The sequence below is a fragment of the Aristolochia californica genome, unplaced genomic scaffold (genome assembly GCF_029961685.1).
Source record: "Aristolochia californica isolate CCGP_79_NKW_82.1479 unplaced genomic scaffold, dmAriCali1.0.hap1 SCAF_4, whole genome shotgun sequence".
In the NCBI taxonomy this organism is placed as follows: Eukaryota; Viridiplantae; Streptophyta; class Magnoliopsida; order Piperales; family Aristolochiaceae; genus Aristolochia; species Aristolochia californica.
In genome coordinates, this window is record NW_027182103.1 from 19,003,251 (window position 1) to 19,030,225 (window position 26,975).

Genomic DNA, 26,975 nt, shown 5'->3' on the forward strand with positions numbered 1-26,975 from the left:
TACAAAAATATAGCCCCATGCGCATGATTGATCGATAAATCACTTTGCAAATCTTCAATGTTTGTTAGGTCAACTTTTTGTAAATGGGCAAAATAATGGCTTGTTTGACTCTGGTAAATATCGCACCACTCGTTCACTTGAGAATTTAATGAGCATTTGTTGTTCATTTTAAAGGTTTGGATCCATAGGGCATTTGCATCTTTAAAATGTTTAAATCATGCATATCAATATTTAAAACATATTAAGATCAATTTAGAAATCTCTTTCTTATAAAATTCCAAGCCATTAGGGTTGAACTAGTGGAATTTCCAAAACTTGGACATCAAAACTTTTGTGTTCATTTGTGGTGTGTTAAAAAAAATTTCTTAACTTACATTTTTATTTTATTTTATTTTTTCCATACTTAAAATTTAAAATTTTCATTTTGATGCGATCTATTTGCCTTTATCTTCTTGTTTACGAGACAATTGGAAAGTGGAAAGACAAAGTTTTGATTTAAGAAAAAAGTATACATCTAAAATGGAATCGAAATGCAAAAATGTAGAGAGAGATAATTCCAAAAAATCTCTGTAACTTTTAGGAATTGTAAACTTTTTCAATTTTTTTATATTAGTTTTTACAATCATCGGGAAAAGGGGGAGGCGCGGGATTTTTAACTGAGAGTTGACACCCAATCCATGAGTCATTTCTTAAAAAAATATAATCCATTACGCATGATTGACCGATAAATCACTTTGCAAATCTTGTATGATTGTTTTGTCAACTTTTTGTAAATAGACAAATTAATGGCTTGTTTGACTCGGGTAAATATCCCACTGCACATTCACTTGAGAATTTAATGAGCATTTGTTGTTCACATTAAAATGTTTGGATCCATAGGGCATTTGCATCTTTAACATGTTTGAAGCATGCATATCCATATTTAAAACATGGTAGTATCAATTAGATATCTCTTTCTTATGAAATTCCAAGCCATTAGGGTGGAACTAGTGGAATTTCCCAAACTTGGACAACAAAACTTTTGTCTTCGTTTGTGGTATGTGAATAAATTTTCTTTACTTATATTTTTATTTTTTAAAATTTTTTTCATACATTTACTCTTACATTTTCAATTTTTTGTGATCTATTTGCCTTTATCTTCTTGTTTACGAAACAATTGAAAAGTTGAAAGTCAAAGTTTTGATTTAAGAAAAAACGTTTACATCCAAAATGGAATGGATATGCACAAATATAGAGAGAGATAATTCCCTAAAGTCTTTGTAACTTTTAGGAATTGAAAACACTTTTAGTTTTTTTATATTTTGTTTGGCAATCATCGAAAAAATGGGGATGTGGGGGATTTTTAACTGAGTGTTGGCTCTCAATCCATAAGTCATTTCATAAAAAAATATAACCCGTTGCGCATGATTGACCGATAAATCACTTTGCAAATATTCTATGATTGTTAGGTCAACTTTTTTTTTTTTAAAAAAGGAAAAATAATAACTTGTTTGACTCGAGTAAATTTCGCACCGCACGTTCACTTGAGAATTTAATGAGCATTTGTGCTTTGCTTTAAAAAGGTTTGGCTCTGTAGGGCATTTGCATCTTAAACATGTTTCAAGCATGCATATCAATATTTAAAACATATTAGGATAAATTCAGAAATCTCTTTCTGATCTAATTCCAAGCCATTAGGGTTGAACTAGTGGAATTTCCCAGACTTGGACATCAAAACATTTGTGTTCATTTGTGGTGTGTCAATAAATTTTCTTTACTTAAATTTTTTAGTTATTTATTCATTTCTTAAACTCTAAAATTTTCATTTTGGTGTGATCCATTTAGCTTTATCTTCTTGTTTGCAAGACAATTGGAAAGTGGAAAGTCAATGTTTTGATTTAAGAAAAAAAGTATACATCGAAAATGGAATGGAAATGCACAAATGTAGAGAGAGATAATTCCATAAAGTCTCTGTAACTTTTAGGAATTTTAAACTCTATAAGTTTTTATATATTAGTTTTTGCAATCATCGGGAAAATGGCGAGGCGAGGGATTTTTAATTGAGTGTTGACTCCCAATCCATAATTCATTTCTTAAAAAAAATTTAACCTGTTACGTTTGATTCATCGATAAATCACTTTGCAAATCTTCTATGATTGTTATTTCAGCATTTTGTAAATGGGCAAATTAATGGCTTGTTTGACTCGGGTAAATATCCCACCTCACGTTCACTTGAGAATTTAATGAGCATTTTTTGTTCGCTTTAAAATGTTTGGATCCATAGGGTATTTGCATCTTTAATAGGTTTCAAGCATGTATATCTATATTTAAAACATGTTAGGATCAATTAGAAATCTCTTTCTTATCGAATTCCAAGCCAATTGGGTGGAACTAGTGAAATTTCCCAAACTTGGACAACATAACTTTTGTGTTCATTTGTGGTGTGTGAATAAATTCTCTTTAATAAAATTTTTATTATTTTTAATTTTTTCCATACATAAAATCTAAATTTTTCATTTTTTATGAAATATTTGCCTTTATCTTATTGTTTATGTGACAATTGGAAAATGAAAAATCAAAGTTTTGATTTAAGATAATAGTTGACATCTAAAATGGTATGGAAATGCACAAATGTATTGAGAGATAACTCCAAAAATTCTCTGTCAATTTTAAGGAATGTAAACTGTTTTAGTTTTTATATATTAGGTTCCGTAATCATCGGGAAAAGGGGGAGGCGGGGGATTTTTAACTTAGTGTTGACTCCTAATCCATATGTATTTTCTTAAAAAAATATAGCCCGTTATGCAGGATTGACCGATAAATCACTTTGCAATTCTTCTATGATTGTTAGGTCAGCTTTTTGTAAATGGGCAAAATAATGGCTTGTTGACACGGGAAAATATCCAACTGCACGTTCACTTGAGAATTTAATGTGAATTTTTTGTTGGCTTTGAAAGGTTTGGATCCATCGATCATTTTCATCTTGAACATGTTTGAAGCATGGATATCCATATTTAAAACATGTTAGGATCAATTAGAAATCTCTTTCTTATCAAATTCCAATCCATTAGTGTTGAACTAGTGGAATTTCCCAAACTTGGACAACAAAACTTTTGTGTTCGTTTGTGGTGTGTGAATAAATTTTTTTACTTACATTTTTATTGTTTTTAATTTTTTTCCAAACATAAAATATAAAACTTTCATTTTGTTGTGAGCTATTTGCCTTTATCATCTTGTTTACGTGACAATTGGAAAGTGGAAAGTCAAAGTTTTGATTTAAAAAAAAAAGAATACGCTTCAAATGGAATATAAAGGCACAAATATTTAGAGAGATAATTCCAAAAAGTCTCTACAACTTTTATGGATTTTAAACTATTTTTTTCTATATGAGGGTTTGCAATCATCGGGAAAAGGGGGATGCGGGGGATTTTTAATTGAGTATTGACTCCCAATCCATAAGACATTTCTTAGAAAAAATATAGCCCGTTACGCTTGATTGACCGATAAATCACTTTACAAATCATCTGTGATTGTTAGGTCAATTTTTTATAAATGGGCAAAGTAATGGCTTGTTTGACTCGGGTAAATATCCCCCCGCACGTTTTCTTGAGAATTTATTTAGCATTTGTTGTTCGCTTTAAAATGTTTGGATCCATAGGGTATTTACATCTTTGACATGTTTCAAGCATGCATACCCATATTTAAAACAAGTTACGATCAATTAGAAATCTATTTCTGAACAAATTCCAAACCATTAGGGTTGAACTAGTGGAATTTCCCTAACTTGGACAATAAACCTTTTGTGTTTGTTTGTGGTGTATGAACAAAATTTCTTTCCTTACATTTTTTACTGTTTTTAATTTTTTTCATAGATAAACTCTAAAATTTTCATTTTGTTGTAATCTATTTATCTTTATCTTCATGTTTACAAGACAATTGGAAAGTGAAACTCAATGTTTTGATTTAAGAAAAAAATATACTTCTGAAATGGAGTGGAAATGCACTAATGTAGAGAGAAATAATTCAGAAAAATCTCTATATCTTTTTGGGATTATAAACTCTTTTAGTTTTTATATAAGAAGTTTTGCAGTCATCGGGAAAAGGGGGAGCCGGGGGATTTTTAACTGAGTGTTGACTCCAGATCCATAAGTCATTTCTTACCAAAATATAGCCCATTACGCATGATTGACCGATAAATCATTGATGATGGTTAGGTCAGCTTTTTGTAAGTGCGCAAAATAATGGCTTGATTTACTCTGGTAAAAATCCAACTGCACGATCACTTGAGAATTTAATGAGCATTTGTTGTTCACTTCAAAAGGTTTGGATCTATAGGACATTTTCATCTTTAACATATTTCAAGCATGGATATGCATATTTAAAACGTGTTAAGATCAATTAGAAATCTCTTTCTTATCAAATTTAGAGCCATTAGGGTTGAACTAGTGGAATTTCCAAAACTTGAACAACAAAACTTTTGTGTTCATTTGTGGTGTGTGAATAAATTTTATTTACTTAAATTTATCATCATTTAAAATTTTTCCGTACAAAAACTCTTAAATTTTCATTTTGTTGTGACCTATTTGTCTTTATCTTCTTGTTTTCGAGTCAATTGGAAAGTGAATACTCAAAGTTTTGATTTAAGAAAAAATTATACATATAAAATGGAATGGAAATGCACAAATGTATTGAGAGAAAAATTTAAAAAGTCTCTATAATTTTAAGGGATTGTAAACTATTTTACTTTTAATATATTAGGTTTTGCAATCATTGGGAAAAGGGGGAGGCGAGGGATTTTTAACTGAGTATTGACTCCCAATCCATAAGTCCTTTCTTACAACAATATAGCTCGTTACGCATGGTTGACTGATAAATCACTGTGAAGTCATCTATGATTATTAGGTCGGCTTTTTGTTAAATGGCAATATAATGGCTTGTTCTACTCGGGTAAATATCCCACCACATGTTCACATGAGAATTTAATGAGCATTTTTTGTTCACTTTAAAAGGTTTGGATCCATAGGACATTTGCATCTTTAACATGTTTCAAGTATGCATATCCATATTTAAAACATCTTAGGATCAATTAGAAATCGCATTCTTATAAAATTCAGAGCCATTAGGGTTGAACTAGTGGAATTTGTGGTGTGTAAATGAATTTTCTTTACTTACATTTGTTATTATTTTTAATTTTTTCCATACATAAACTCTAAAATTTTCATTTCATTTTGATCTGTTTGCCTTTATCATCTTGTTTAAGAGACAATTGGAAAGTAAAAACTCAAAGTTTTGATTTAAGAAAAAAAAATATACATCTAAAATGGAATGAAAATGCACAAATGTGGAGAGAGATAATTCCAAAAAGTGTCTGTAACTTTTAGGGATTGTAAAATCCTTTAGTTTTGATGTATTAGGTTTTGCAATCATCGGGCAAAGGACGAGGCAGGGGATTTTGAACTAAGTGTTGACTCCCAATCCATAAGTCATTTCTTACAAACATTTAGCCCGTTACGCATGATTGACCGATAAATCACTTTACAAATCATCTACGATTGTTAGGTCAACTTTTTGAAAATGGGCAAAATAATGGCTTATTTGACTTGGGTAAATATCCCACCTCACGTTCACTTAGAATTTATTGAGCATTTCTTGTTCGCTTTAAAAGGTTTGGATCCATAGGGCATTTGCATCTTTAACATGATTCAAGCATGCATATCCATATTTAAAACATGTTAGGATAAATTAGAAATATTTTTCTTATCAAATTCCAAGCCATTAATGTTGAACTAGTGGAATTTCCCAAACTAATACAACAAAACTTGTGTTAGTTAGTGGTCAGTGAATAATTTTTCTTTACTTTGATTTTTTTTCCATACTTAAACTCTTAAATTTTCATTTTGTTGTAATCTGTTTTCCTTCATCTTCTTGTTTATGAGTCAACTGGAAAGTGAAAACTCAAAATTTTAATTTAAGAAAAAAATATACATCTAAAATGGAATGGAAATGCACAAATGTAAAGAGAGATAACTCCAAAAAATCTCTGTAACTTTTAGGGATTGTAAACTCTTTTAGTTTTTAAATATTAGGTTTTGCAATAATTGGGAAAAGGGAGAGGCGGAGGATTTTGAACTAAGTGTTGACACCCAATCCCTAAGTCATTTCATACAAAAATATAGCCCCTTACACATGATTGACCGATAAATCACTTTATAAATCATCTATGAGTGTTAGGTCAGCTTTTGGTAAACTGGCAAAGTAATGGCTTGTTTGGCTCGAGTAAATATCCCACCGCTCGTTCACTTGAGAATTTAATGAGCATTTGTTGTATGGCTTAAAAGGTTTGGTTCCAATGGGCGTTTGGATCAATTAGAAATCTCATTCTTATCAAATTCCAAGCCATGAGGGTTGAACGAGTGGAATTTCATAACCCTGGAAAACAAAACTTTTGAGTTTGCTTATGGTGTTTGAATAAATTTTCTTTACTTACATTTGTTATTTTTTAAAAAAATTTCCATACATAAACTCTAAAATTTTCATTTTGTTGTGATCTATTGGCCTTTTTCTTCATGTTTACGAGACAATTGGAAAGTGAAAACCCAATGTTTTGATTTAAGAAAAAAATATCCATCTAAAAATGAATGGAAATGCACAAATGTAGAGAGAGATAATTCAGAAAATTTTCGGTGACTTTTAGGGATATTAAACAATTTTGGTTTTTATATATAAGGTTTTGCAGTCATCGGGAAAAGGGGGAGGCGGGGGATTCTTAACTGAGTGTTGACTCCCAATACATAAATCATTTCTTAAAACAATATAGCCCGTTACGTATGATTGACCGATAAATCACTTTACAAATCATCTATGATGGATTGGTCAGACTTTTGTAAAAGGGAAAAATAATGGCTTGTGTGACTTGGGTAAATATCCTACCGCACGTTTACTTGAGAATTTAATGAGAATTTGTTGTTCACTTTAAAAGATTTGGATCAATAGGGCATTTGCATCTTTAACATGTTTCAAGCATGCATATCCATATTTAAAACAAGTTAGGATTGATTAGAAATCTCATTCTTATCAAATTCCAAGTCATTAGGGTTGAACTAGTGGAATTTTCCAAACTTGGACAACAAAACTTTTGTGTTTGTTTGGGGTGTGTGAATAAATTTACTTTACATACATTTTTATTGATTTTAATTTTTTCCATACATAAACTCTAAATTTTCATTTTGTAGTGATCTATTTCCCATTATCTTCTTGTTTACTAGACAATTGGAAAGTGAAAACTCGAAGTTTTGATTTAGGAAAAAAGTATATATCTAAAAGGGAATGGAAATACAGAATTATAGAGAGAGATAATTCCAATAAGTCTCTGTAACTTTTAAGGATTTTAAACTCTTTCTTTTTATATATTAGGTTTTGCAATCATCGAAAAAAAGGGGAGGCTGGAGATTTTTAATTGAGAGTTGACTCGCAATCCATATGTCATTTCTTACCAAAATATAACCGTTATGCATGATTGACCGATAAATCACTTTAGAAATCATCTATGATTGTTATGTCAATTTTTTGTAAATGGGCAAAATAATGGTTTGTTTGACTTGGGTAAATATCCCACTGCACGTTCACTTGAGAATTTAATTACCATTTGTTGTTCACTGTAAAAGGTTTGGATCCATAGGGAATTTACATCTTTAACATGTTTCAAGCATGCATACCCACATTTAAAACATGTTAGGATCAATTAGAAATCTCTTTCTTATCAAATTCCAAGCCAGTAGGGTTGACATGTGGAATTTTCCAAATTGGACAATATAACATTTATGCTCGTTTGTGGTGTGTGAATAAATACTTTTCCTTACATTTGTCATTGTTTTAAAATTTGTTCATACATAAACTCTAAAATTTTCTTTTTGTTGTGATGTATTTGCCATTATCTTCATGTTTACGAGACAATTGGAAAGTGAAAACACAAAGTTTTGATTTATGAAAAAAATATCCATTTGAAAAGGAATGGAAATGCACAAATGTGGAGAGAGATAATTCAGAAAAGTCTCTTTTAGTTTTAGGGATTGTAAATTGTTTTGGTTTTATTTATTAGGTTTTCCAGTCATTGGGAAATGGGGAGCCCCTTACGAATTGAGTGTTGACTCCCAATCCATGAGTCATTTCTTAAAAAAATAGAGCCCCTTACTAATGATTGATCGATAAATCACTTTACAAATCATCTATGATGGTTTGGTCAGATTTTAGTAAATGGGAAAAATAATGGCTTGTGTGACACGGGTAAATATCCCACCGCATGTTCACTTGAGAATTTAATGAGCATTTGTTATTTGATTTAAAAGGTTTGGATCCTTAGGGAATTTGCATCTTTAACATGTTTCAAGCATGCATATCTAAATTTAAAACTTGTTAGGAAGTGCACAAATGTAGAGAGAGATAATTCCCAAATGTCTCTTTAAGTTTTATGAATTGTAAACTCTTTTAGTTTTTATATATTAGGTTTGTCAATGACCAGGAAAAGGGGGAGGCAGGCAATTTTCAACTGAGTGTTGACTTCCAATCCATAAGTCATTTCTTAAAAAAATATAGCCCGTTAGGAATGATTGATTGATAAATCACTTTACAAATCATCTATGTTTGTACGTCAAATTTTTGTAAAAGGGCAAAATAATGGCTTATTTGACTCAGGTAAATATCCCACCACACGTTCACTTGAGACTTTAATGAGCATTTGTTGTTCGCTTTAAAAGGTTTGGATCCATAGGGCATTTGCATCTTTAACATGTTTCGAGCATGCATATCCATATTTAAAACTTGTTAGAATCAATTAGAAATATCTTCCTTATCAAATTCCAAGCCATTAGGGTTGAACTAGTGGAATTTCCCAAACTTTGACAACAAAACTTTTGTGTTCATTTGTGGTGTATGAATAAATTTTCTTTACTTACATTTTTTATTTTTTAAAATATTTTCCATACATAAACTCTAAAATTTTTATTTTGTTGTGATCAATTTGCCTTTATCTTCTTGTTTACGAGAGAATCGGAAAATAGAAACTCAAAGTTTTGATTTAAGAAAAAGTCAACATCTAAAATTGAATGGAAATGGACAAATGGAAAGAGAGATAATTCTAAAAAGTTTCTATAACTTTTATGGATTGTAAACTCTTTTAATTTTTATGTATTAGGTATTTCTATGATCGGGAAAAGGGGGAGGTGGGTGATTTTTAACTAAGTGTTGACTCCCAATCCATAAGTTATTTCTTACAAAAATTAAGCCCAATACACATGATTGACCGATAAATTAGTTTACAATCATCTATGATTGATAGGTCAGCTTTTTGTTAATGGTCAAAATAATGGCTTATTTGACTTGGGTAAATATCCCACCGCAAGTTCACTTGAGAATGTAATGAGCATTTGTAGTTCACTTTAAAAGGTTTGGATCCAAAGGGCATTTGCAGATTTAACATGTTTCAAGCAAGCATATCCATATTGAAAACATGTCAAGATCAATTAGAAATCTCTTTCTTATCAAATTCCGAACCATAATGGTTGAACTAGTGGAATTTTCCAAACTTGGAACACAAAACTTTTGTGTTCGTTTGTGGTGTGTGAATACATTTTCTTTACTTACATTTGTTATTGTATACATAAACACTAAAATTTTCATTTTGTTGTGATCTATTTGCCTTTTTCTTCTTGTTTACGAGAGAATTGGAAATTGAAAAATCAAAGTTTTTATTTAAGAAAAAAGTGTACATCTAAAGTGGAATGGGAATGCACAAATGTAGAGATAGATAATTTCAAAAAGTCTCTGTAACTTTTAGTGATTGTAAACTATTTTAGTTTTTATACATTAGGTGATGCAATGATCGGGAAAAGGGGGAGGCATGGGATTTTTAACTGAGTGTTGACTCCCATTCCATAACTCATTTCATACAAAAATATAGCCCGTTACAAATGATTGACCGATAAATCACTTCACAAATCATCTATGATTGTATGGTCAACTTTTTTTAAATGGGGAAAATAATGCCTTGTTCGACTCGGGTAAATATCCCACCGCACGTTCACTTGAGAATTTAATGATCATTTGTATTTCACTTTAAAAGGTTTGGATCCTTATTTTCCAAGTTTTGGAAAGTCGACTAGTTCAACCCTAATGGCTTGGAATTTGATAATAAAGAGATTTCTCAAAAAAATTTATTTTAGAAAAAAGTGTACATCTAAAATGGAATGGAAATGCACAAATGTAGAGAGAGATAATTCCAAAAAGTCTCTGTAACTTTTAGGGATTGTAAACTCTATTAGTTTTTATATATTAGGTTTTTTAATGATTGGGAAAAGGGGAAGGCGTATGATTTTTAATTGAATGTAGACTCCCAATCCATCAGTCATTTCTAACAAGCATATAGCCCATTACTCATGATTGATTGATAAATCACTTTACAAATGATCAACGATTGTTAGGTCAGCTTTTTGTAATAGGGAAAAATAAAAGCTCGTTTGTCTTGGGTAAATATCCAACCGCACGTTCACTTGAGAATTTAAGGAGAATTTGTTGTTCACTTTAAAAGGTTTGGATCCAAAGGGCATTTGCATCTTTAACATGTTTCGAGCATGCATATCCATATTTAAAACATGTTAGGATCAATGAGAAACCTCTTTCGTATCCAATTCCAAGCCATTACCAAACTTGGAGAACAAAACGTTTTTGTTCATTTGTGGAATAAATTTTCTTTATTTATATTTTTTATTGTTTTAAATGATTTCCATACATAAACTCTAAAATTTTCATTTTGTTGTGATCTATTTGTCTTTATCTTTTTGTTTACGAGAGAATCAGAAGGTGAAAACTCAAAGTTTTGATTTAAGAAAAAAATGTACGTCAATAATGGAATGGAAATGCACAAATGAAGAGAGAGATAATTCTAAAAAGTCTCTCTAACTTTTAGGTATTGTAAACTCTTAATTTTTATATAATAGGTTTTGCAATGATCGGGAAAAGGGGGAGGTGGGGAATTTTTTACTGAGTGGTGACTCCCAATCCATAAGTCATTTCTTACAAAATATAGCCCGTTATGCATCATTGATCGATAAATCACATTAAAAATCATCTGTGATTGTTAGGTCAACTTTTTTGTAAATGGCTAAAATAATGGCTTGCTCGACTCGGGTAAATATCCCAGTGCACATTCACTTGGGAATTTAATGAGCATTTGTTGTTCGCTTTAAAAGGTTTGGGTCCATAAGGCATTTGCATCTTTAACATGTTTAGAGCATGCATATCCATATATTAAACATATTAGAATTAATTAGAAATCTCTTCCTTATCTAATTCCAAGCCATTAGGGTTGAACTAGTGAAATTTCCCAAACTTTGACAACAAAACTTTTGTGTTCGTTTGTGGTGTGTGAATAAATTTTTTTTACTAGCATTTGTTATTGTTTTAAATTTTTTCCATACATAAATTCTAAAATTTTCATTTTTTTTGTGTTCTATTTGCCTTTATCTTCTTGTTTACGAGAGAATCAGAAAATGGAAACTCAAAATTTTGATTTAAGAAAAAAGTCAACATCTAAAATTGAATGGAAAAGCACAAATGTAGAGAGCATGCACAAAATGGATTCTTATCTGTGTGTTGGCTCCCAATCCAAAAGTTATTTCTTAAAAAAATATAGCCCAATACGCATGATTCACCGATAAGCACTTTAAAAATCATCTATGTTTGTTAGGTAAGCTTTTTGTAAATGGGCCAAATAATGGCTTGTTTGACTCGGTAAATATCCCACCGCACGTTAACTTGAGAATTTAATGAGCATTTATTGTTCGCTTTAAAAGGATTGGATCCATAGGGTATTTGCATCTTTAACATGTTTGGAGCATGCATATCCATATTTAAAACATGTTAGGATGAATAAGAAATCTCTTTTTTATCAAATTCCAAGCCATTAGGGTTGAAATAGTGGAATTTCCCAAACTTTGACAACAAAACATTGGTGTTCGTTTGTGGTAGGTGAATAAATTTTCTTTACTTACATTTTTTATTTTTCTTAATTTTTTTCTTACATAAATTCTAAAATTTTCATTTTGTTGTGATCTATTTGCCTCTACCTTCTTGTTTGCGAGAGAATCGGAAAGTGAAAACTCAAAGTTTTGATTGAAGAAAAAAGTGTACATTTAAAATTGAATGGAAATGCACTAATGAAGAGAAAGATAATTCCAAAAAATATCTTTAGATTTTAGGGATTGTAAACTCTTTTAGTTTTTACATATTAAATTTTACAATGATCGAAAAAGGGGGAGACGAGGGATTTTTTACTGAGTATTAACTCCCAATCCATAAGTCATTTCTTAAAAAACTAGAGCCCGTTATGCATGATTGATAGATGAATCACTTTACACATCATCTATGTTTGATAGGTCAGCTTTTTGTAAATGGGTAAAATATTGGCTTGTTCGACTCTGATAAATATCCCACTGCACTTTCACTTGAGAATTTAATGAGCATTTGTTATTCGTTATAAAAGGTTTGGATCCATAGGGCATTTGCATCTTTAGCATGTTTCGAGTATGCATATCAATTTTTAATACATGTTAGAATCAATTAGAAATTTCTTCCTTATCAAATTCCAAGCCATTAGGGTTGAACTAGTGGAATTTCCCAAACTTTTACAACAAAACTTTTGTGTTCATTTGTGGTGTGTGAATAAATTTTCTTAATTTACATTTTTTATTGTATTAAAATTTTTCCATACATAAACTCTAAAATTTTCATTTTGTTGTGATCTAGTTGCCTTTATCTTCTTGTTCATGAGAGGATCAGAAAATGAAAACCCAGAGTTTTGATTTAAGAAAAATGTAAGCATCTAAAATTGAATGGAAATGGAAAAAGGTGGAGTGATATAATTCTAAAAAGTCTCTGTAGGTTTTAGGGATTGTAAACTCTTTTAGTTTTTATATATTAGGTTTTGAAAGGATCAGGAAAAGGGGAGGCAAGGGATTTTTAACTAAGTGTTGATTCCCAATCCATACGTTATTTCTTACAAAAATATAGCCCAATATGCATGATTGACCGATAATTCACTTTACAAGTCATCTATGATTGTTAGGTCAGTTTTTTGTTAATGGGCAAAATAATGTCTAGTTCGTCTCAGGTAAATATCCCACCGTATGTTCACTTGAGAATTTAATGAGCATTTGTTGTTTTCTTCAAAAGGTTTTGATACACAGAGCATTTGCAGCTTTAACATGTTTCAAGAATCTATATCCCTATTGAAAACATGTTAGGATAAATTAGAAATCTCATTATTATCAAAAGCCAAACCTTAAGGGTTGAAATAGTGAAATTTGCCAAACTTTGAAAACAAAACTTTTGTGTTCATTTCTGGTGTGTGAATAAATTTTCTTTACTTACATTTTTTATTATTTAAAATTTTTTCCATACATAAACTCTAAAATTTTCATTCTGTTGTGATCTATTTGCCTTTATCTTCTTGTTTATGAGAGAATCAGAAAGTGAAAACTCAAAGTTTTGATTTAAGAAAAAAGTCAACATCTAAAATTTAATGGAAATCCACCAATGTAGAGAGACATAATTCCAAAAATTCTTTGTAACTTTTACGGATTGTAAACTCTTTTAGTTTTTATATATTAAGTTTTACAATGATCAGGAAAAGGGGGAAGAGGGGGAATTTTAACGGAGTGTTGACACCCAATCCATAAGTTATTTCTAACAAAAATATAGCCCAATACACATGATTAATAGATAAATCACTTTACAAATCATCTATGATTGTTAGGTTAGCTTTTTATAAATGGGCAAAATAATGGCTTGTTTGACTCGGGTAAATATCCCACCGCACGTTAACTTGAGAATTTAATGAACATTTGTTGTTTGCTTTAAAAGGTTTGGATCCATAGGGCATTTGCATCTTTAATATGTTTCGAGTATGCATATTTATATTTAAAAAATGTTAGGATCAATTACAAATCTCTTTCATAAAAAATTTGAATGGAATTTCCCAAACTTTGACAACAAAACTTTGGTGTTCATTTGTGCTAGGTGAATAAATTTTCTTTACTTACATTTGTTATTGTTTTTAATATTTTCCATAAATAAACTCTAAAATTTTCATTTTTTTATCTATTTGCCTTTTTCTTCTTGTTGACGAGAGAATTGAAAAATGAAAACTCAAAGTTTTGATTTAAGAAAAAAAGTGTAAATCTTAAATGGAAAGGAAATGCACAAATGTAGAGAGAGATAATTCCAAAAAGTCTCTGTAACTTTTAAGGATTGAAAACTCTTTCAGTTTTTATATATTCGATTTTGCAATGATCTGGAAATGAGGGAGGCGGGGGATTTTTAACTTAATGTTGACTCCCAATCCATAAGTCATTTTTAACAAAAATATAGCCGTTTACACATGATTGACTGATAAATCTTTTTAAAAATCATCTATGATTGTTCGGTCAACTTTAATTAAATGGGCAAAATAATGGCTTGTTTGCCTCGGGTAAATATCCCACGACACGTTTACTTGAGAATTTAATGTGCATTTATTGTTGACTTTGAAAGGTTTGGATCCATAGCGTATTTGCATCTTGAACTTGTTTTGAGCATGCATATCCTATTTAAAACATGATAGGATCAATTAAAAATCTTTTTCTTACCAAATTTAGATCCATTAGGGTTGAAGTAGTGAAATTTCCCAAACTTGGACAACAAAACTTTTGTGTTTGTTTGTGGTCTGTGAATATATTTTATTTACTTACATTTGTTATTTTTTTTAATTTTTGCCATACATAAACTATAAGTTTTTTATTTCATTGTGATCTATTTGCCTTTTTCTTCTTGTTTACCAGAGAATCGGAAAGTGAAAACTCAAAGTTTTGATTTAACAAAAAAGTGTACATCTAAAATGGAATAGAAATGCACAAATGTACAGAGAGATAATTCAAAAAAGTCTATGCAAGTCTTAGGGATTATAAAATCTTTTTGTTTTTATATATTAGGTTTTGTAATGATCGGGAAAAGGGGGAGGCGAGGGATTTTTAATTGAGTGTTGAGTCCCAATCCATAAGTCATTTCATACAAAACTATAACCCGTTACGCATGATTGACTGATAAATCACTTTAAAAATCATCTATGATTGTTAGGTCAACTTTTTGTAAATGGGCAAAAGAATGGCTTGTTTGACTCGGGTAAATATCCCTCTGCACGTTCACTTGAGAATTTAATGAGCATTTGTTGTTCACTTTAATGGATTTGGATGCAAAGGGCATCTGCATCTTTAAAATGTTTCGAGCATGTACATCCATATTTAAAACATGTTAGCATCAATTAGAAATCCCTTTCTTATCAAATTTCATGCCATTAGGGTTGAACTAGGGGAATTTCCCAAACTTGGACAACAAAAATTGTGTTCGTTTGTGGTGTGTGAACAAATTTTCTTTACTTACATTTGTTATTGTTTTTATTTTTTTCCAGACATAAACTCGAAAATTTTCTTTTTGATGTGATCTATTTGCCTTTATCTTCTTGTTTACGAGAGAGTTGAAAAGTGAAATCTTGAAGTTTCGAATTAAAAAAAAGTGTACATCTAAAATGGTATGGAAATGCACAAATGTAGAGAGATATAATTCCAAAATGTCTCTTTAAATTTTACGAATTGCAAAATCTGTTAGTTTTTATATATTAGGTTTTGCAATGATCAGGAAAAGACGGAGGCGGGGGATTTTCAACTGAGTGTTGACTCCTAATCCATAACTCATTTCTTACAACAATATAGCACTTTAGGCATGATGTCCAATAAATCACTTTACAAATCATGCTTGTTTGGTAGGTCAGGTTTTTGTGAATGGGCAAAGTAATGGCATATTTGACTCGGGTAAATATCCCACTACATGTTCACTTGAGAATTTAATGAGCATTTGTTTTTCACTTTAAAAGTTTTGGATCCATAAGGCTTTTGCATCTTTAACATGTTTCGAGCATTCATATCCATATTTAAAACATGTTAGGATCAATTAGAAATCTCTTTCTTATCAAATTCAGAGCCATTAAGGTTTAACTAGTGGAATTTTTCAAACTTGGACAACAAAACTTTTATGTTTGTTTGTGGTGTATGAATAAATTTTCTTTACTTACATTTTTATTATTTTAAATTTTTTCTATACATAAACTCTAAAATTTTCATTGTGTTGTGATCTCTTTTCCTTTGTCTTCTTGTTTTACAAGATAACCGGAAAGTGAAAACTCAAAGTTTTGCTTTAAGAAAAAGTGTACAACTAAAATGGAATGCAAATGCACAAATGAAGAGAGATAATTCCAAAACGTTACTGTAACATTTAGGGATTGTAAACTCTTTTAATTTTTATATATTAGATTTTGAAATGATCGGGAAAAGGGGAGGCGGGGGATTTTTTATTGAGTGTTGACACCCAATCCATAAGTCATTTCTTACAAAAATATATCCCGTTACTCATGATTGACAGATAAATCACTTTACAGATCATCTATAATTGTTAGGCCAGCCTTTTGTAAATGGGCAAAATAATGGGTTGTTTGACACATGTAAATATCCCACCGCACGTTCACGTGAGACTTTAATGAGCATTTATTCTTCACTTTAAAAGGTTTGGATAGATAGGGCATTTGCATCCTTAACATGTTTTGAGCATGCATATCCATATTTAAAACATGTTAGGATCAATTAGAAATCTCTTACATATCCAATTCCTTTATTCTTCACTTTAAAAGGTTTGGATAGATAGGGCATTTGCATCCTTAACATGTTATGAGCATGCATATCCATATTTAAAACATGTTAGGATCAATTAGAAATCTCTTACATATCCAATTCCAAGCCATTAGGGGTGAACAAGTGGAATTTCACAAACTTGGACAACAAAAATTTTTTGTTCATTGGAGGTGTGTGAAAAATTTGCTTTACTTTCATTTTTTATTGTTTTAAAATTTTTCCATACATAAATACTAAAAATTTCATTTTGCTATGATCTATTTGCCTTTATCTTCTTGTTTACGAGAGAATCGGAAGGTGACAACTCAAAGTTTTGATTTAAGAAAAAAATATACATCTAAAATGGAATGGAAATGCATAAATGAAGAGAGAGAAAATTCCAAAAAGTCTCTGTACATTTAGGGATTGTAAACTCTTTTAGTCTTTATATATTAGGTTTTGCAATGATCGGGAAAAGTGGAGGCGGAGATTTTTAACAGAGCGTGGACTCCTAATCCATAAGTAATTTCTAAAAAACATATAGGCCGTTCGGCAAGATTGACCAATAAATCACTTTACAAATCTTCTATGATTGTTAGGTCAACTTTTTTTAAATGGGCAAAATAATGGCTAGTTTGACTCGGGTAAATATCCCACCACACGTTCACTTGAGAATTTAATGAGCATTTGTTATTCACTTTAAAAGGTCTGGATCAATAGGTCATTTGCATCTTTAACATGGTTTGAGCATGCATATCCATATTTAAAACATATTAGAATCAATTAGAAATCTTTTCCTTATCAAATTCCAAGCCATTTGGGTTGAACTAGTGGAATTTTCAAAACTTTAACAACAAAACATTTGTGTTCATTTCTGGTGTGTGAATAAATTTTCTTAACTTAAATTTTTTATTATTTTAAATTTTTTCCATACAAAAACTCTAAAATTTTCATTTTGTTGTGATCTATTTGACTTTATCTTCTTGTTTATGAGAGTATCCGAAAGTGAAACTCAAATTTTTGATTTAAGAAAAAAGTGTACATCTAAAATGGAATGGAAATGCACAAATGTAGAGAGGTAATAACAAAATGTCTCTTTAACTTTTACGGATTGTAAAATCTTTTAGTTTTTATATATTAGGTTTTGCAATGATCGGGATATGGGGGAGGCGGAGGATATTTTACGGAGTGTTGACTCCCAATCCACAAGTCATTTCTTACAAAAATATAGCCCCTTACGCCTGATGGACTGATAAATCACTTTACAAATCATCTATGAAAGTTAGGTCATCTTTTTTTAAATGGGTAAAATAATGGCTTGTTCGACTCGGGTAAATATCCCACCGCACGTTCACTTAAGAATTTAATGCGCATATGTTGTTCGCTTTAAAAGGTTTGGATCAATAGGCCATTTGCATCTTTAACATGTTTTGAGCATGCCTATCCATTCTTAAAACATATTAGAATCAATTAGAAATCTCTTCCTTATCAAATTCCTAGCCATTAGGGTTGAACTAGTGGAATTTCCAACACTTTGACAACAAAACATTTGTGTTCATCTGTGGTGTGTGAATAAATTTTCTTTACTTAAAATTTTTTTATTGTTTTAAATTTTTGCCATACAAAAACTTTTAAATTTTCATTTTGTTGTGATCTATTTGACTTTATCTTCTGGTTGACGAGAGAATCGGAAAGTGAAAACTCAAAGTTTTGATTTAAGAAAAAGTGTTCATCTAAAATGAAATGGAAATGCACAAATGTAGAGAGAGATAATTCCAAAATGTCTCTTTAACTTTTACGGATTGTAAAATTTTTTAGTTTTTATATATTAGGTTTTGCAATGATCAGGATATGGGGGAGGCGGGGGATTTTATATTGAGTGTTGACTCCCAATCCATAAGTCATTTCTGACAAAAATATAGCCCGTTACGCATGATTGACTAATAAATCACTTTAAAAATTATCTATGATTGGTAGGTGAACTTTTTGTAAATGGGCAAAATATTGGCTGGTTTGACTCGGGTAAATATCCCACCGCACGTTAAGATCAATTAGAAATATCTTTCTTATCCAATTCCAAGCCATTAGGGGTGAACTAGTGGAATTTCGCAAACTTGGACAACAAAACTTTTTGTTCGTTTGTGGTGTGTGAATAAATTTTCTTTACTTACATTTGTTATTGTTGTAAATTTTTTCATTAGATAAACTCTAAAATTTTCATTTTGTTGTGATATATTTTCTTTTATCTTTTTGTTTACGAGAGAATCAAAAAGTGAAAACTCAAAGATTTTATTTAAGAAAAACGTGTACGTATATAATGGAATGGAAATGCACAAATGAAGAGAGATAATTCCAAAAAGTCTTTGTAACTTTTAGGATTGTCAACTCTTAATTTTTATATAATAGGTTTTGTAATGATCGGGAAAAGGGGGAGACAGGGAATGTTTTACTGAGTGTTGACTCCCAATCCATAAGTCATTTCTTACAAAAATATAGCCCGTTATACATCTTTGACCGATAAATCACTTTACAAATCATCTGTGATTGTTAGATCAGATTTTTGTAATTAGGGAAAATAATGGCTTGTTCGACTTGGGTAAATATCCCACCGTACATTCACTTGAGAATTTAATGAGCATTTGTTGTTTGCTTTAAAAGGTTTGGAACCATAGGGCATTTGCATCTTTAACATGTTTCGAGCATGCATATCCATATTTAAAACATATTAGAATCAATTAGAAATCTCTTCCTTATCAAATTCAAAGCCATTAGGGTTGAACTAGTGGAATTTCCCAAACTTTCAGAACAAAACTTTTGTGTTCGTTAGTGATGTGTGAATAAATTTTTTTACTTACATTTTTTATTGTTTTAAATTTTTTCCATACATAAACTCTAAAATTTTCATTTTTTTGTCATCTATTTGCCTTTATTTTCTTGTTAACGAGAGAATCGGAAAATGAAAACTAGACAAATGTAGAGAGAGATAATTACAAAAGTTCTCTATAACTTTAAGGGATAGTAAACTCTTTTCATTTTTATATATGAGGTTTTGCAATGATAGGGAAAAAGGGGAAGCAGGGGATTTTTAATTAAGTGTTGACTCCCAATCCATAAGTTATTTCTTAAAAAAATATAGCCCAATACGCATGATTGACCGATAAATCACTTTAAAAATCATCTATGATTGTTAGGTCAGGTTTTTGTTAGTGGGCAAAATAAATGCTTGTTTGACTCGTGTAAATATCCCACTGCACGTTCACTTGATAATTTAATGAGCAATTGTTTTTCACTTTAAAAGGTTTTGATCCACAGAGCATTTGCAGCTTTAACATGTTTCAAGCATCCTTATCCATATTGAAAACATGTTAGGATTAATTAGAAATCTCTTTCTTATCAAATTCCAAACCATAAGGGCTGATCTAGTAGAATTTGCCAAACTTAGACAACAAAACTTTTGTGTTCGTTTGTGGTGTGAATAAGTTTTCTTTACATACATATGTTATTATTTTAATATTTTTCCATACATAAACTCTAAAATTTTCATTTTGTTGTGATCTATTTGCCTTTATCTTCTTGTTTGTGAGAGAATCGGATAGTGAAAACTCAAAGTTTTGATTTAAGAAAAAAGTCTTCATCTAAAATTTAATGGAAATGTACAAATTAAGAGAGAGATAATTCCAAAAATCTCTATAACTTTTACGGATTTTAAACACTTTTCGTTTTTATATATTAGTTTTCACAATGATCAGGAATAGGGGGAAGCGGGGGATTTTTAACTGAGTGTTGACTCCCAATCCATTAGTTATTTCTTACAAAAATATAGCCCAATACGCATGATTGACCAAAAAATCACTTTGCAAATCATCAATGATTGTTAGGTCAAGTTTTTGTAAATGGGCAAATTAATGGCTTCTTTGACTCGGGTAAATATCCCACTGCATGTTCACTTGAGAATTTAATGAGCATTTGTTGTTCGCTTTAAAAGGTTTGGATTCGTAGAAAATTTGCATATTTAACATGTTTCCACCATTCATATCCATATTTGAAACATGTTCGGTTCAATTAGAAATCCCTTTCTTAATATTCAGAGCCAGTAAGGTTTAACTTGTGGAATTTCCAAAACTTGGACAACAAAACTTTTATGTTCGTTTGTGGTGTGTGAATAAATTTTCTTTACTTACCTATTTATTGTTTGAAATTTTTTCTATACATAAACTCTAAAATTTTCATTGTGTTGTGATCTCCTTTCCTTTATCTTCTTATTTACGAGATAATCGGAAAGAGAAAACTCAAAGTTTTGCTTTAAGAAAAACGTGTACAACTAAAATGGAATGGAAATGAACAACTGAAGAGATATAATTCCAAAACATTTATGTAACTTTTAGGGATTATAAACTCTTTTAGTTTTTATATATTAGATTTTCCAATGATTGGGAAAAGGGGGAGACAGGGGATTTTTTACTAAATGTTTTCACCCAATCCATAAGTCATTTCTTACAAAAATATATCCCATTACGCATGATTCATCGATAAATCTCATTACAAATCATCTATGATTGTTAGGTCAGCTTTTTGTAAATGGGCAAAATAATGGGTTGTTTGACACGTGTAAATATCCCACCGCACCTTCACTGGAGAATTTAATGAGCATTTGATCTTCACTTTAAAAGGTTTGGATAGATAGGGCATAGTCATCTTTAACATGTTTTTAGCATGCATATCCATATTTAAAACATGTTTGGATCAATTAGAAATCTCTTACTTATCCAATTCCAAGCCATTAGGGGTGAGCAAGTGGAATTTCCCAAACTTGGACAAGAAAACTTTTTATGTTCGTTTGAGGTGTGTGAATAAATTTTCTTTACTTACATTTGTTATTATTTTAAATTTTTTCCATACATAAATACTAAAATTTTCTATTCGTTGTGATCTATTTGCCTTTATCTTCTTGTTTACGAGAGAATTGGAAGGTGACAACTCAAAGTTTTGATTTAAGAAAAAACGTGTAGGTCTAAAATGGAATGGAAACGCACAAATGAAGAGGGAGAATATTCCAAAAAGTCTTTGTAACTTTTAGGAATTGTAAACTCTTTTAGTTTTTATATATTAGGTTTTGCAATGATCGGGGAAAGGGGGAGGCGGGGGATTTTCTCGGAGTGTTGACTCCAATCCCCAAGTCATTTCTTACAAAAATATAGCTCCTTATGCATGATTGACTGTTAAATCACTTTAAAAATCATCTATGAAAGTTAGGTCAGCTTTTTGTAAATGGGTAAAATAATGGCTTGTTCGAGTCGGGTAAATATCACATTGCACGTTCACAAAACAGTTTAATGCGCATTTGTTTTTTGCTTTAAAAGGTTTGGATGAATAGGGCATTTGCATATTTAACATGTTTTGAGCATGCATATCCATATTTAAAACATATTAAAATCAATTAGAAATATCTTCCTTATCAAATTCCTAGCCATTAGGGTAGAACTAGTGGAATTTCCCAAACTTTGACAACAAAACTTTTGTGTTCGTTTGTTGTGTGTGAATAAATGTTCTTTACTTACATTTTTTATTTTTTTAAATTTTTTCCATACAAAACCTCTAAAATTTTCATTTTGTTGTGATCTATTTGACTTTATCTTCTTGTTTACGAGAATCGGAAAGTGAAAACTCAAAGTTTAGATTTAAGAAAGTAGTGTACATCTAAAATGGAATGGAAATGCACAAATGTAAAGAGAGATAATTCTGAAATGTCTGTTTAACTTTTAAGAATTGTAAAATCTTTTAGTTTTTATATATTAAGTTTTGCAATGATCGAGAAATGGGGGAGGCGGGGGATTTTATATTGAGTGTTGACTCCCAATCCATAAGTCATTTGTTACAAAAATATTCCCGTTAGGCATGATTTTACGATAAATCACTTTACAAATCATTTATATTTGTTAGGTCAGGTTTTTATAAATGGGCAAAATTATGGCTTGTTTGACTCAGGAAAATATTCCACCGCACGTTCACCTGAGAATTTGATGAGCATTTGTTGTTCTCTATAAAAGGTTTGGTTCCATAGGGCATTTGCATCTTTAACAAGTTTCGCGCATGCATATCCATATTTAAAACATGTTAGGATCAATTTGAAATCTCTTTCTTGTCAAATTCAGAGCCATTAAGGTTGAACTACTGGAATTTCCCAAACATGGACAATAAAACTTTTATGTTCGTTTGTGGTGTGTGAATAAATTTTCTTTAATTACATAAACTCCAAAATTTTCATTGTGTTGTGATCTGTTCGCCTTTGTGTTCTTGTTCACGAGATAATTGGAAAGTGAAAAATCAAAGTTTTAATTTAAGAAAAAAGTGTACGTCTAAAATGGAATGGAAATGCACAAATAAAGAGAGAGACAATTCCAAAAAGTCTCTGTAACTTTTAGGGATTTTAAACTCTTTTAGTTTTTATATATTAGGTTTTGTAATAATTGGGAAAAGGGGGATGCGTGGGTTTTTTTACTGAGCGTTGAGTCCCAATCCATAAGTCATTTCTTACAAAAATATAGCCCGTTATGCATGATTGACCGATAAATCTCTTTACAAATCATATACGATATTTAGGTCAACTTTTTTAAATGGGAAAAATAATGGCTTGTTTGACTCGTGTAAATATCCCACCGCACATTCGCTTGAGAATTTAATGAGCATTTGTTGTTCACTTTAAAAGGTTTGGATCCTTAGGGCATTTGCATCTTTAATGTTTTGAGCATGCATATCCATATTTAAAACATGTTAGGATCAATTAGAAATCTTTTTCTTATCCAATTCCAAGCCATTTTTGTTCATTTGTGGTATGTGAATAAATTTTCTTTACTTACGTTTTTAATTGTTTTTTATTTTTTCCATACTGAAACTATAAAATTTTCATTTTTTTGTGATCTATTTTCCTTTGTCTTCTTTTTTCAAGAGAATCAGAAAGTGAAAACTCAAAGTTTTGAGTTTAGAAAAAACTGTAAATTTAAAATGAAATGGAAATTCACAAATGTCAAGAGAGATAATTCCAAATGGTCTCTGTAACTTTTAGGGATTGTAAACTCTTTCAATTTTTATATATTAGGTTTTTCAATGATTGGGAAAAGGGGGAGGCGGGGACATTTAACTGAATGTTGAGTCCCAATCCATATGTCATTTCTTAAAAAAATTTAGCCCATTCCAAATTATTGACCTATAAATCACTCTAAAAATTATCTACGATTGTTACGTCAGATTTTTTTAAATGGGCAACATAATGGCTTGTTGGACTCGGATAAATATCCCACCTGACGTGTTCACTTTAAAATGTTTGGATCCATAGGGCATTTGCATCTTTGACATGTTTCAAGCATCGAAAAGTTTTCATTTAAGAAAAAAGTGTACATCTAAAATGGAATGGAAATGCACAAATGAAGAAAGAGATAATTCCAAAAAGTCTTTGTAACTATTAGGGATTGTAAACTCTTTTAGTGTTTATATATTAGATTTTGCAGTGATCGGGAAAAGGGGTAGGCAACGGATTTTTTACAGAGTGTTGACTCCCATTCCATAAGTAATTTCTTACAAAATATAGACCGTTACACATGATTGACCGATAAATCACTTTACAAAGCATCTACGCTTGTTAGGTCAGCTCTTTGTAAATGGGCAAAATAATGGCTTGTTCGACTCGGGTAAATATCCCACCACACGTTCACTTTAGAATTTAATGAGCATTTGTTGTTCACTTTAAAAGATTTAGAAACATGGGGCATATTCACCTTTAACATGTTTCGGGCATGCATATCCATATTTAAAACATGTTAGGATCAATTAGAAATCTATTTCTTATCAAATTCCAAGCCATTAGGGTTGAACTAGTGGTATTTCCAAAACTTGGACAACAAAACTTTTGTGTTCGTTGGTGGTGTGTGAATAAATTTTCTTTGCTTACGTTTTTTATTGTTTTTAATTTTTTCCATACATAAACTCTAAAATTTTCATTGTGTTGTGATCTCTTTGCCTTTGTGTTCTTGTTTACGAGATAATCGGAAAGTGAAAACTCAATGTTTTGATTTTAAAAAAAAGTGTACATCTAAAATGGAATGGAAATGCACAAATAAAGAGAGAGATAATTCCAAAAAGTCTCTGTGACTTTTAGGGATTGTAAACTCTTTTAGTTTTTAAATATTAGGTTTTGTAATAATCGGGAAAAGGGGGAGGCGAGGGATTTTTGACTGAGTGTTGACTCCCAATCCATAAGTCATTTCTTACAAAAATATAGCCTGTAACACATGATTGACTGATTAAATCTATTTACAAATCATATACGATTGTTAGGTCAGCTTTTTTTTAAATGGGAAAAATAATGGCTTGTTTGACTCGTGTAAATATCCCACCGCACATTCACTTGAGAATTTAATGAGCATTTGTTGTTCGCTTTTAAAGGTTTGGATCCTTAGGGCATTTTCATCTTTAATGTTTTGAGCATGCATATCCATATTTAAAACATGTTATGATCAATTAGAAATCTTTTTCTTATCCAATTCCAAGCCATTCTTGTTCATTTGTGGTATGTGAATAAATTTTTTTTACTTACATTGTTATTGTTTTTTATTTTTTCCATACAGAAACTATAAAATTTTCATTTTGTTTGATCTATTTTCCTTTATCTTCTTTTTTCAAGAGAATTGAAAAGTGAAAACTCAAAGTTTTGAATATAGAAAAAAGTGTACATCTAAAATGAAATGGAAATTCACAAATGTCCAGAGAGATAATTCCAAATGGTCTCTGTAACTTTTAGGGATTGTAGACTCTTTCAATTTTTATATATTAGGTTTTGCAATGATTGGGAAAAGGGGGAGGCGGGGACATTTAACTGAACGTTGAGTCCCAATCCATATGTCAATTCTTACAAAAATATGGCTAGTTCTACATTATTGACCTATAAATCATTCTACAAATCATCTAGGATTGTTAGGTCAGCTTTTTGTAAATGATCAACATAATGGCTTGTTGGACTCGGATAAATATCCTACCTCACGTTCACTTGAGAATTTAATGACCATTTTTTGTTCGCTTTAAAAGGTTTGGATCCATAGGACATTTGCATCTTTGACATGTTTCAAGCATCATAAAGTTTTGATTTAAGAAAAAAGTGTACATCTAAAATGGAATGGAAATGCACAAATGAAGAGAGAGATAATTCCAAAAAGTCTCTGTAACTATTATGGATTGTAAACTCTTTTAGTGTTTATATATTAGGTTTTGCAATGATCGGGGAAAGGGGTAGGTAGGGGACTTTTTACATAGTGTTGACTCGCATTCCATAAGTAATTTCCTACAAAATATAGATCATTATGCATGATTGACTGGTAAATCACTTTACAAAGCATCTACGCTTGTTAGGTCAGCTCTTTGTAAATGGGCAAAATAATGGCTTTTTCGACTCGGATAAATATCCCACCGCACGTTCACTTTAGAATTTAATGAGCATTTTTTGTTCACTTTAAAAGATTTAGAACCATGGGGCATATTCAGCTTTAACATGTTGCGAGCATGCATATCCATATTTAAAAATTTTAGGATCAATTAGAAATCTTTTTTCTTTTCAAATTCCAAGCCATTAGGGTTGAACTAGTGAAATTTCCCAAACTTGGACAACAAAACTTTTGTGTTCGTTTGTGGTGTGTGAAAAATTTCCATTATTGACATTTGTTCTTGTTTTAAATTTTTTCAATATATAAAGTCTAAAATTTTCATTTTGTTGTGTTCTATTTGCCTTTATCGTCTTGTTTACTAGAGAATCGGAAAGTGAAAACTCAAAGTTTTGATTTAAGAAAAAAGTGTACATCTAAAATGGAATGGAAATGCACAAATGTAAAGAGAGATAATCCCAAATAGTCTTTGTAACTTTTAGGGATTTTAAACTCTTTTAGATTTTATATATTAGGTTTTGCAATGATCGGGAAAAGGGGGAGCCGAGGGTTTTTAACTGAGTATTGTCTCCCAATCTATAAGTCATTTCTAACAAAAATATACCCCGTTACGTATGATTGACAGTTAATCATGTTACAAATAATCTGTGATTTTTAGGTCAGCCTTTTGTAAATGGGCAAAATAATATGATGTTTGACTCGGGTAAATATCCCACCGCACGTTCACTTGAGAATTTAATGAGCATTTTTTGTTTGCTTTAAAAGGTTTGGATCCATAGGGAATTTGCATCTTTAACATGTTTTGAGCACGTATATCCAT